Below are 12908 nucleotides of genomic sequence, written 5' to 3' on the forward strand. Positions count from 1 at the left end.
AAGGATAGGGCTTTGGGCTGTGCCTCCTTGGTTCCTGCTACCTGTTGGCCCCCAGTTCCCTTTTAAGGGATGACATCTCCCCAGTGCATTTGATGTGGATGGGAGAATGGTCTTGTAGGCCACCCTCCAGCAGGGAAGTCTGGGAAGCAAGCCCTTCTCTCCCTGTCCTGGGCCACTCACGGAAGGGGGTGTGACCTAGCCCTGGCTCGAAGGCCCTCACCGGGGGTGGTATCTGCAGTGACTAAAGCAGGAAGGAAGATCAGCGGGGCAGATGGACTCATCCGCGAGGCAGTGATTGTACTTCCTGCTTTCCCAGCCCTCTGGCGCAGTCCTGGTCTCCCGCTACGCCACCCCCAATTCCCAGATCCCCTCATCACCTGCCACTGCATTCTTTGTTCCTTTATTTTTTTTTTTTTTTTAAGATTTATTTATTTTTGAGAGACACAGAGTGCCAGCGGGGAAGGACAGAGAGAGAGGGGGACAGAGGATCCGCAGCGGGCTCTGTGCTGACGGGCTGACAGCAGAGAGCCTGATGCAGGGCTCGAACTCACGAGCCCCGTGAGATCATGACCTGAGCCGAAGTCAGACGCTTAACCGACTGAGCCACCCAGGCTCCCCGAGAGTTTCTTTCTTACTAGTCAATCAATGGACTATATTTCCTCTAAAAGAGTGAATATTTTGCGCCTGAAGGACTTTCTCTACCTGAGACACGTCTGATGCTCCAAAGCACACCAGTGGCCAGTGGATTTTCTGGAAACGTGCATGGCCGTTCCATTTTGCCTGAGGAACATCTACAGCTAACACACTGTCCACATCCCAGGACGGGTCCCTGCGGAGCCTCTGGCTCAGCCTCGCCCTGGTCATCTGGATCTCAGGGGCACCTCCGTGGCAGAAGCTGAGGCACTCCACTCTGGAATGCTGTCACCCACACTTGTGAGGAATGAGGCTTGGGGACCATCGGGGGCCCGCAAAGGCCCGTGGTTCATCCCACCATGTTCCTGATGATCTGTGATGAGACTATAACCCACACATTTCTCTCAATCTTTTATTTATTTATTTATTTATTTAGTTATTTTTGAGAGACAGAGAAAGTGAGAGAGAGAGAGAGAGAGAGAGAAAGTGCACAAGCAGGGGAGGAGCAGAGAGAGAGGGAGACACAGAATCCGAAGCTGGCTCCAGGCTCTGAGCTGTCAGCACAGAGCCGAACACGGGGCTCGAACCCAGGAAGAGAGAGATCATGACCTGAGCTCAAGTCGGACGCTCAACCAACTGAGCCACCCAGGCGCCCCATCTCTCAATCTTTCTAAAAGTGTACAACTCAGGGGCTTTCAGGACTTTCGCAACGTTATGCAACCATTACCGCTATCTATTTCCAAAACGTTTTCATTACCTCAAACAGAAACTCCGTGCCCTTTAAGAGTAACTCCCCGTTCTATTGCTCCCAGGTCCCTCGTGACCATTTTCCTTTCTGTCTCTGTGAACTTTCCTGTTCTAGGTACCTTGGCTGAGTGGAAGCACACGAAATCTGTCCTCTTGTGTCTGGCTCTTCTCACTTAGCACAACATATCCAAGGTCATCCATGTTGCAGCATGTGTCAGTCCTTCCTTCCTTTGTAAGGCTGGATGATAGTCGGTTGTGTGTCGATACCAAGTTATCTTTATCTAGACATCTCTTGATGCATGTTTGGTTTGATTCCATCTTCTAGCTGTTAAGAAGGCTGCAATGAACATCGGTACACCAGTGGTTTTTATTATGCACTACATTAATACAGTGCATAACCTTCTAGAAGAGGTAGATGAGCATAACTGAGTTATTTTACATCAATCAGGAAAATACTTCCTTCCACCCAGGGGCACCTGGGTGGTTCGGCTGGGTAAGCGTCGAACTCTTGATTTCGGTTCAGGTCACGATCTCATGGTTTGTGAGTTCAAGCCCCACATCTGGGATTCTCTCTCTTCCTCTCTTTTACCCCACCCTGCTCACACACTCCCTCTCTCTCAAAATCAATAAATAGACATTAAAGAAAAAAAAAGGAAAATTCTTCCTTGGTTGATAGTCTCCAAACGCTTTGACACATAGTAGCAATTAACTCCAGAGATGTGCCTCTTTCCATCAAACTCCACTGATATGAAAATCTGGCAAGCCTTTTCTCCCTTTCCCCTGTTAGTGAACGTGTGGATGTGCGCAGTGGCTATGCCGGGGATGAGCAAGCACATGGCCATGACGCTGATCCAGGGTGGAATCTCAAACCACATCTCTCCTTGGTTGCCAAGGCCAAACCCTTCGTCACTGTGGTTTTGATTTGCATTTCCCTAACGAATGATGCTGAACATCTTTTCATGTGCTTATTGACCACTTGTATATCTTCTTTGGAGCAATGTCTATTTAGGTCTTTTGTGCCCTTTTAAACTGAGCTTGTCTTTTTGTTGTTGATTTGCAGGAGTAGTTTATATATTCTGGATATTAAATCTTTATCACATATGTGATCTGTAAATATTTTCTCCCATTCTATAGATTGTCTTTCTACTTTTTTAATCACGTCCTTTGTGGGGTGCCCAGGTGCCTCAGTCAGTTGAGCGTCTGACTTCAGCTCAGGCCATGATCTCAAGGTTCGTGGGTTCAAGCCCTGTGTCAGTGTGAGCCCACGTTGGGCTCTGTGCTGATAGCTCAGAGCCTGGAGCCTGCTTCGGGTTCTGTCTCCCTCTCTCTGTCCCTCCCCTGCTCACACTGTCTCTCTCTCTCTCTCTCTCTCTCTCTCTCTCTCTCTCAAAAAATAAATAAAACATTAAAAAAAAAATGTCCTGGCTCAGTCGGTGGAGCCTGTGGCTCTTGACTAGGGTCGTGAGTTCAAGCCCCACATTGGGTGTAGGGATTGCTTAAAAATAAAATCTTTAAAAAAATAATGTACTTTGATACACAAAAGTTTCATTTAAAAACAATTTTTTTAACGTTTATTTATTTTTGAGACAGAGAGAGACAGAGCATGAACGGGGGAGGGGCAGAGAGAGAGGGAGACACAGAATCGGAAACAGGCTCCAGTCTCTGAGCCATCAGCCCAGAGCCTGACGCGGGGCTCGAACTCACGCAGAGTGAGATCGTGACCTGAGCTGAAGTCGGACACTCAGCTGACTGAGCCACCCAGGCGCCCCCACAACAGTTTCATTTTGATGAGGTTCAGTCTAAGTATATTTTCCTTTTGTTGCTTATGCCTTTGTTGTCAAATCCACTAATCTGTTGCCAAATATGGCATTATGAAGGTTCACTTCTGTGTTTTCTTCTAAGGGTTTTGTGGTTTTGGCATCTATATTATGGCCACTGGTCCATTTTGAGTTACTTTTTGCACGTGGTGTAAGGGAGAGGTTCAACTTCATTCTTTTGTCTATGGAAATCTACTTGTCCCGCACCATTTACGGAGGGGATTGTATTTTCCCCCTCGAATGGACTTGGTGTTCTTGTGAAACATCAATTGGCCGTAGATGCGTGAATTTACTTCTGGACTCTCGGTTCTGTTCTGTTGATCCCCGTGTCTATTCTCATGCCGGTACCACACTGTTTGGGTTACTGTAGCTTTGTAGTAGTTATGAAATCAGGAAGTGCAAATTCTCTGACTTTGTTTTTCTATTTATTTATTTAAAGTATAAATGACACACAGTTATCTTATTAGTTTCAGGTGTGCATCCTGGTGATTTGATGTTTGTATACACTGCGAAATGACTCCCACAATATGTCTAGTTTCCATCTGTCACCATATACGCTTATTATAATATTACTGGCGATATTCCCTATGCCGTACATTACATCCTCAGGACTTATAACTGAAAGCTTGTGCGCCTGGGTCCCTTTTACGTATTTTGCTCATTTTCCAGCCCCTCCCCTCTGGCGTAACCACCAGTTTGTCTCCAACATCTATGAGTCTGTTTCTGGTTTGTTTCATTGGTACCTCTGTTTTGGTTTTTAGATTCCGCGTACAAGTGAAATCGCACACTATTTGTCTTTCTCTGTCTGACTTATTTCGCATAGCATAATACCTTCTCGGTCCATCCATGTCATTGCAAATGGCAAGATTTCATTCTTTTTTATAGCCAAGCAATAGTCCATAGAGGTATCATCTTCTTTATCTTCCTTATCCATTCATCTCTCCATGGACACTTGGGCTGTTCTATACCTTGGCTACAAATAATGCAGCTTTGTTTTTCTTTCTCAAGATTGTTTCAAATATATGGGGCCCTTTGAGATTCCACACGAATTTTGAGAATAGATTCCTTCATTTCTACAAAAAAAAAAAAAAAAAAAAAAAAAAAAAAGAGCTGTTGAAATGTTGATAGGGACTGCATTGAATCTGTAGATTGCTTTGGATAATATTGGCATTTTCACAACATTAAGTCTTCCTACCCTTGAACACAGGATGCCTTTCCATTTATTTAGGGCTCCTTTAATTCCTTTCAGCAATCTCCAAAACTTTCTTCAGCCTATTTGTGTCTGTGACTCACATAACCTCTCAGGATAATGAGGGCCATATGTTTCCCTTACCCACTACATAAATTAGTGTTAAAGCCAATAGAACATGTTGTCTCTCTCAATTTTTGCAGGCGTTCTTAATTTCAGTATTTTCGGTTTTGGTAAGCAAATCCCAGCGTGTGCCTTCATGATTTCCTTGATATTATATATACATACGCCCCCTGTCAGCCACCACTTTCACAGATAAAAACTCTCACTCTTGGGGTGCCTGGGTGGCTCAGTGGGTTAAGCGCCCGACTTCAGCTCAGGTCACGATCTCACAGTTCATGGGTTCAAACCCCACGTTGGGCTCTGTGCTGACAGCTCCGAGACCAGAACCTGCTTCAGATTCTGTGTTTCCCTCTCTCTCTCTGCCCTTTCCCTGCTTGAGCTCTGTCTCTCTCTCTTTCTCTCTCAAAAAACAAATAGACCTTAAAAAACAAAACAAAACAAAAACCTCTCACTCTTGGGGCACATGGGTGGCTCAGTTGGTTAAATGTCCAACTTCGGCTCGGGTCATGATCTCATGCTTTGTGAGTTTAAATCCCTCATTGGGATTTCTGCTGTCAGCACAGAGCCCACTTTGGATCCTCAGTCTCCCTCTTTCTCTGCCCCTCCCTTGTTTCTGCTTTCTCTCTCTCAAAAATAAATAAAACATTAAAAGAAAAAAACCTCTGACTCTTTTTGGTATCCCCTTACACAGAGTTTTATCAGTTTTCCTTCTCCTAGTTCTGCTACATTTCCTATCCAATAAGCAAACATATTCAGCCAAGTTGTATACTGTTCAACCTGCTTTAACATCCGGGTGGGAGACACCCCAGTGTTCAGGGTATTAAAGAACAGACCCGCAATGTTGACCCTATGTCCAGGTGCCATGGCAAGAGGTACTGAAATCCCACGGCCTTGACCTCACAGAGGGAGGAGAGAGACCCAGTGAAGGAGAGGGGATTTCCAGCTGGTGGTTAGGGGAGACCCCATGGAAGAGGACCCATTTAAAGAAGGAGATTACAGGGGCGCCTGGGTGGCGCAGTCGGTTAAGCGTCCGACTTCAGCCAGGTCACGATCTCGCGGTCCGGGAGTTCGAGCCCCGCGTCAGGCTCTGGGCTGATGGCTCAGAGCCTGGAGCCTGTTTCCGATTCTGTGTCTCCCTCTCTCTCTGCCCCTCCCCCGTTCATGCTCTGTCTCTCTCTGTCCCAAAAATAAATAAAGGTTGAAAAAAAAAATTTTAAAGAAGGAGATTACAGTATGGGGTCCTTAGACTCACAATTAGTTGCGTGTCATCAGAAGGTAGAGTTGGATTTTTATGAACGAGTTCCAGGAGGAATCTGAAACTTCTGAAAATGAATGCTGGGTTTGAGATGTATTCAGATATGTGCATTTTATGAGGTGGAGGCAGGAATCCATGGCTCTCATTAGATTCTCAAAAATGTAGGTCAGGCTCAAGAAAGATCCTCCCGAATGAGGGGCTGATCAGAGGGCTCATTTCCCGCTTGTTGCTAGGAAGCTCAATGTGGATGTGGAGAAATATGATGTACACGGGCCAGAGGCTAACGCATTCAGAAGCTCTGAATCTAGATTCAAGGTGTTGTCCTAAAATTGTATATTTGTTTTATGTTTTTATTTTAGCACATTTTTTCCAGAAATGGTCACTCATCTGATTCTTAGAGGTTTTGATCCCAATAACGAAGCATGGGAGCCCTAGGAGGCAAGTCCTCTCAGTGAGGAGACACAAGATATTGCTGCAGAGGGAGAGAGAGAGAGAGAGAGAGAGAGATGTTGCAAAGGAGGGAGACCCAGGGGGGACGGAGAACAGGAGGCTTTAGATATCCGAGAACAATGCTGCGTCCCTGGGCTGCCGAAGGACCAGGGGAGGAAACCCTGAAATTGAGGAAGGGAGAGAAGAAAAAGAACTCAACCTGGGGAGCTTCAGAGTCGACTTTCAAAGCTCAGTACAAAAGCTTACTTCTGGAGGGCCTGGCCTGATTTCCCAGCCTTGTCCACGTCACCCGTCCCTGAGCCACAAGCCTCTTGCTCTCCCTCCAGACCAGGCCCTCTCCAGAGCTTCCAGGGAGTCTGCTGGGCCTGGCACACACCAGACGCCTGGGCTCCCTACCCTTCCCCAAAAGGCAGCCCCCCTCATTCTCAGAAAGTGACCCTCTGGAAGACTGGGCCTCCCCATCCGTCACACGGGCCTGGTGATCATACTGACAGTCTCCTTGGGTGTATTCAAAAGATAAGCTGTGCCGAATGTGCTTTCTCTCCTAACTGGTCACGATGACACACAGACAGAGGTCCCCGGAACTTGGGTGGCCCTGGCCTTCCAGATGCACCAGCGCCTGTTGCCCTTGGTTCAGCTTCGCCATGGATCCTGGGAGGGCAGGCTTCCCATTCGCTCACCCTGTGGGGCTGTTTGTTTCCAAAGCGGGGAGCAGGAGCGTCGGCAAAGCAGGATCACGGGAAGGGCCGAGAGCGGGCACAGAACAATTGGTGAGGTTCCTGGCCCAGACTTCCCTTTTGGCACCGTCCCAAGTGACCCTGGTGCCGGCGGCAGGAACAGACGCAAGCGTGGGGGTGCTCAGCGCCTGAACAGAGGGTCTTTCTTGGGCAGAAGAGGGCCCCGGGCAGCACACGGACCCTGGCCAGGGACTCAAGAGGGACACACAGCTGCCTCTCCTTTTCCAGACCAGCCTGGGCCTCTGCTGCCCAAAGAGACAACTGTTTCCATCTCGACCCACTTGATCGGAGACCCCGGCGGTCCCCACCCGACAAGACGCGTGCCACCGGAATCGTGCGATAAACACGTCATTGTGTTTTCTCGTGCACTAGTCGGCCTTCTGTCTTTCTTCTGCTCTTCCGTGGTGGCATCTGTTGGCTGCTGAGTCACGCAGCAGGTGACGTGTGGCCCACTCCATATGTGTGAGCTCTGTGGCCATTTGCAGCCTGTGGTTCCCCCGTGAGTCAGTAGAATTGGGACATCACTGAGCAGATGTTACGGAGGTAACACGACGGTCACAGGGTGTGTGCCAGGGATGAGTTTTGAATCTTTGAAGGGGAGAACTACACTCAAGTCTATTTTGAATAGCTGAGTCACGGCCGCTTCAAGGACAACGCTCAGCTGCAGCCACCAACGGCAAACCCAAACCCTGGGGCCTTTTGGCGAAGATTCAGAAGTTTCTATAAAATGATGCCGTTTCGAGGAGAACTGAAACGTTTTTTTTGTTTGTTTTTCTGATGACGACGTGGACGTGTCTGTAAAACTTTATAAACGAAAACGTAGAACAATTACTTTCTTACTCGTGCTTAAGCAACAGACGGCAGGGCATCTATTTAAAACTAAATCAAGTTCCAAATTTATAGTTTTTTTTTTGTTTGTTTTTTTGTGTTTTTTTTTTTTTTTTTTTACAAACTCAGTACAGAAGGAGGAGGGTACAGGAGAATGGGGAAGACCCAGGGTAAGAGATTTTATAATTCGCTCAAAATGTGAGCAAGGCATCGATTCCTTCGCCGTTTACAAGTCACGCTTGCAATTTGGTCCTTCGGTTGGTTGGTTTTGGGTAGAAAACTCCTTCTGAAAACTCAGAAGGAGATGCCTTCGATCAGGCATCTTTTAAGATGCCTTTCCGCTCCCTGAAGCGGCTTTGCATCTTTGGGATGGGTCTCAGCCATGCTGAGTCCTCTCGAGTCCTGGGCAGCTGGCTGGGCTGTGTAGACAGCTGTGTAGACAGTGAGGGCTCTGTGGAGGCTGTTGGTATGATTTAGCCCGGTGCAGGGGGCTGACTCACAGCCCCCGGGGGATGTGAGTTTGGGGTGGAAGGTGGGCTTACTTCAAGTTGTGCAGACCGAGCTCCCCCCACACCCATTCAATGCCCAGATGGGAGGTCCCACCCGGGGACCAAGACGCTCAGAATCCTGGGGGGGGGGCCCTGGGGGAGCACCCTTGAGTTCCACTGGCGGCTGGAGAAGTTGAGTAGCAGAGAAGCCAGGCGGAATCCTCACGGTGGGGTCCTCGCTGCAACCTTCAGGGTGCAACCCCGAGATGCGGCCCCCTCCTTTCTGATTCATGGGACAGTCTTTGAACCCTCTGTCTCCCAGACACTTAACTCTCCCTTCGATCTGCTGATATTTCTCTCCCCTCTTCCCCCCAAGCTTGTCTTCCTTCACTCTGCCAGCAGGGCAACCTGGAGCCTCCTAGACCACCAGTATCATGGAAGTCAGCTCCTGAGGCCCACTTGGCCAACTTCCCATGGGCTCCCTGGTGGTCAGGATTTACTTCGTGAGGCCCGAAGCCAGACAGCAGCGAAGGCAGAACTCCTAATCACGGCCTCGGCTTTGCCTCTTGCCCTGATCTATGCCTCATTCACCTCTGTCCTATTCGCTATCCTCCCAGATTTTTTTTTTTTTTTTTTTTTTTACGTGTATCTATTTTTGTAGAGACAGCCAGAGCGTGAGCAGGGGAGGGGCAGAGAAAGAGAGGGAGACACAGAATCTGAAGCAGGCTCCAGGCTCTGAGCTGTCAGCCCAGAGCCTGACGCGGGGCTCGAACTCATGACTTACGAGATCGTGACCTGAAGTCAGATGCTTCGCCCACTGAGCCACCCAGACGCCCCCATCCTCCCAGATTTCTTTTGGCCTCCCCCTCCCTCCCCTCCTTCCCCCCTGTTTCCCTCTCTTTCTTGCCCCAGAACATGAAGAGAACCAGGGAGCAAGCCCCCACATTCCCGGCCCCCCCTTGACTGTTGTCCCTCAGGGTAGACGCCGGACTTTTCACCGAGGCAGGATGTGACAGTGAGGTGATGTGGTACATGGTCTTTGTCACAGCCCCTGGCCTCCACCTCAAATCCCTGGGGACATCTTTCAGCTCCCTCCCTCCTTCTGAGCAACATCCTGTGATCAACCGCCCAACCCTTGGACCAGCATGGCATCCCAGCCCCCCCTGCCATGTGCATGACTGGAATTTCCAAGGCCCTTCAGACTCGGTGGCCTCCCTCCCAGCCCAAGGATGTTCCCCTGGAGCGTTCTGTCACATAAATTCTTCCAAGAATTTGTGGCCAGGAAAAAAAAAAAAAAATTCCCTGAAGAATATTTTCTTTTATTAGACAATAAGAGCTGCATACCACACTGTTTTCCTTTTTTTTTCTTTTTTTTTTTCTTTCCCTTTCCTTACCAGGAAGTTAAGAGCTACACTTGTACAGATTACTAAGGCAATCAGCAGCCCTCTTTCTGTCCCCTTTACAGCCACTTGTCTGGGGTATTCTGGGTGTGTACCCCTGTGTGGTCATCATGAATGGGGTGCAAACCCTGCTAACCGTGCGGGAAGGCTGTCCGGGCAGCCCTGTGGTCTTGACATGCTGCCCTCACCCGGCCCGCGCCCCCCACCCCCCACCTTGTTGGGCCCCGCGGTCTCTCCCAGCAGTCACGTCCACTGCAGAGTCCGCTCTGAGTATTGGATTTGGGGTCCTGCAATCCCCAGGCTCCGGCTTAGGGGGTCACAGTGCCACCCAGATCAATCCCGGCCCCCCTTCACTTCACGAAATGGAGCTTCCCGAAGAAAAAGAAGGCATTTTGCCTGGATGAGGATCCCTTGAAGCCTGGGGAGGCTCCTGGCCTGGGGCCCAGGTCTTCCCCTCTGCTGTCGGTCCCCATTTTGCACCCCGTCTGGGGCAACCCGAGGGAGAAGGTGAGGAAGAGGGAATTTCGGTCTTGCAGGTGGAGGAAAGGGATCGTGGCAATGAGAGAGGCCCCCAAAGGTGAAACCACGCCAGCAGGTACAACCGTCCCTGGAGGAGGTTCTGACTCCATCCTGGGGCGGGACTTCATCCCAGCCGGTCAAGGTGGGGTTTGCAAGGCATGTGGACACGTTCCCCTCACCAGGCCCCCAGGGTTTGGAGGTATTTCTGCGGCTTCCTTCTGTCTTCCCAGGCTTTGAAACAGAACAATAAGCAAGGCGAAAACTTGCAGTCAGCAGGGAACTATTTCTTTGAGTTTGGCGGCTGAGCCCTTCACCAAGCCCCACTGCGGACCGAGGGCTCTTTTGTCCTTGGGGAGAAAGGCTGTTCCCCGTAAGCTTGGATTATTATATCCAGCAGGACTGGGTACAGTTATGGTGGAAATTTCACCTTAAATGATAACTTGCGCCCTGACGTTAAACCACCCTATCTTTTCTCCCATAGGCACACCCCAAGGGAGACAGAGACGTGAAAATCATCTGAAAGCCAGTGTGAGGCTGGCGTTGGAGCCACTAACACAGCTAGAACAGGGCTGCACCGTTGACAACCTGCCCCTGTGGTTTCCAGTAGCCCCATCAAGCACGGGAGTAGGGGGACAGACACCAAGGTGTCCGGGGCCCTCAGACCTCACGCCATCTCACTGGTTTGTTGGGTGAGAGTGTGAGTTGAGCAGAGCCATCCTTTATCCCAGACTTGGCATCAGACCTGGGATTAAAGCCTCCATTGTCTGCAGTCCTGGGTCTCTGCCCCACCACCTGCCAATCGGTCCCCCGCCAGCTGTGCAGAAAGACAGGCTCCGTGTCAGGTCACCAAATGGGCCAGCACCTGAAATGGCCTAATAAATAAGCCCGGGTGTTGAGGTTTGTGGGCACACATTTGCCGAGCATGCTGGCGCTCTCTGCCTGGGAGCTGATGGGGTACCCCGTGCCCCCCCGCCCCATCCCAGTCCCTGGCTCCTGTCAGTGGGGGGAGAGATTTGAAAGTGCAAGAGGCGATGAGTCCCCTGTAGGCCATCACCGTGCCCAAGAGAGAACTCCTTGCCCAGGGGAAGGGCTGAGAAGTGGCTCATGCCCCTTCTTGGCTTGTCTGCCTTTCCGGAGACCCTTCTGCCTTAAATTGAGACCAGAGTTTGAGGGGCGCCTGGGTGGTGCAGTCGGTTAAGCGTCCGACTTCAGCCAGGTCACGATCTCACGGTCCGTGAGTTCGAGCCCCACGTCGGGCTCTGGGCTGATGGCTCAGAGCCTGGAGCCTGTTTCCATTTCTGTGTCTCCCTCTCTCTCTGCCCCTCGCCCGTTCATGCTCTGTCTCTCTCTGTCCCAAAAATAAATAAACGTTGAAAAAAAAAATTAAAAAAAAAAAAAAAAAAAGAGACCAGAGTTTGGGATGAGGTCCACCTCCTCTGGGCTAGCTTCTGCCCCTGTTCCTTTGGTCCCTACCCCTGAAATGCTTTCAGATCCTTGCAGAGGCCTGGTCTCCCTTGCTCTGGCCCTGTGCTCAAGCTGGGACTTCCACCTTGGCCTATGTGTTAGTCAGGGATCTCCAGAGAAACGGAACGAAAAGGATGTGTCCGAGAGGATATTTATTATCATAGGGCTTGGTATAAGTCCCGATCTGACTTCGAAAGACCAGGAACCATGAGTGGTGTCTGAGGGCAAGAGAAGAGGGACGTCAGCTCAAGCAGAGAGAGAATGAAGTCCCCCTTCTTCTGCTTTTCTTTCTACCTGGGTGCCCATTGGGCGGGTGGGGGCGGGTGGGTGATGCCTGGACACACTGGGGAGGGCCATCTGCTCTACTCAGTCTACAAGTGCAAATGCTAACATCTTCCAGAAAGACCCTGACAGACACACCCAGACATAATGCTTGCACCAGCTCTCTGGGCATCCCTTAGCTAGCCAACTTGCCCAAATTAACCATCCTGGTCTGTCTACTTTGTCTTTCCCATCCCCGTCTGGGGATTCTCCTGGCCCTCCAAGACCGGGTTGGGGCCTCTTCCGTGCTCCCATGGCCCCTGTCCTCCCGCTGGTCCCATCACTGCATCATGGTATTCCTCTTAAGGGTCTTCCTTGGGGAAAAACAGGGTCAGTCTGAGTCACTGATATAACCACAGTGCCCCTCACACAGTCTGGCAATAGCAGACTCCTCAGAATACTCAATGCATGAAAATACCCTGGGTTTACTGGATTTGAGCCTCTGACTGGACAGAACTAACAGTTCAGGTCAGAGCAGTTGGCAGGCAGGGTCCCGCACCGTGTGGAGTACGGGTCCTCCAAATCCAGGGACCCGGCCAGTTCTAACACTTGGGACACTTGGGGAGGGGGGAAGGAGAGGGTCTGTTTCAGTGGGACCGCTCAAGTTTTAGGAAAGCTATAAACAGGTGGACTGGCTGTGATGGGCTCTTTCATTTCTCCAGGTTGGAGGTGCCTAGGTCAGAACACCCAGATGGCCCCCACTCCGCCATCTCCGCGAGGCAAAATTATCTGGGCAGCCCCTGCTCTGTCATCTGCACAAAGGCAGAGCCCCCAGGCACGCCCGATGCTGGGGTCTCTACGAACCTCCGGGGTTTGGCTCACTCTGGTTCCCAGCACCCAGTGCAATCCCTGACCCAGGGTAGCTGCTCAACAATTGGTGGTTGAGTGACTGAAAGAAGAAGAGAGTGAGTTCATGGACAAGGAGATCTTTTCTTGG

The 12908-nt window shown here is 50.3% G+C and overlaps 1 pseudogene; it reads right to left on the reverse strand.

Annotated features, from left to right (window-relative positions):
• Positions 1-2048: 2048 nt before the first annotated feature.
• On the reverse strand, positions 2049-2255 carry LOC121044530 (NADH dehydrogenase [ubiquinone] 1 alpha subcomplex subunit 1-like; annotated as a pseudogene).
• Positions 2256-12908: the final 10653 nt, after the last annotated feature.

The sequence above is a fragment of the Herpailurus yagouaroundi genome, unplaced genomic scaffold, assembly GCF_014898765.1.
Source record: "Herpailurus yagouaroundi ecotype Mexico unplaced genomic scaffold, PumYag 188, whole genome shotgun sequence".
In the NCBI taxonomy this organism is placed as follows: domain Eukaryota; kingdom Metazoa; phylum Chordata; class Mammalia; order Carnivora; family Felidae; genus Herpailurus; species Herpailurus yagouaroundi.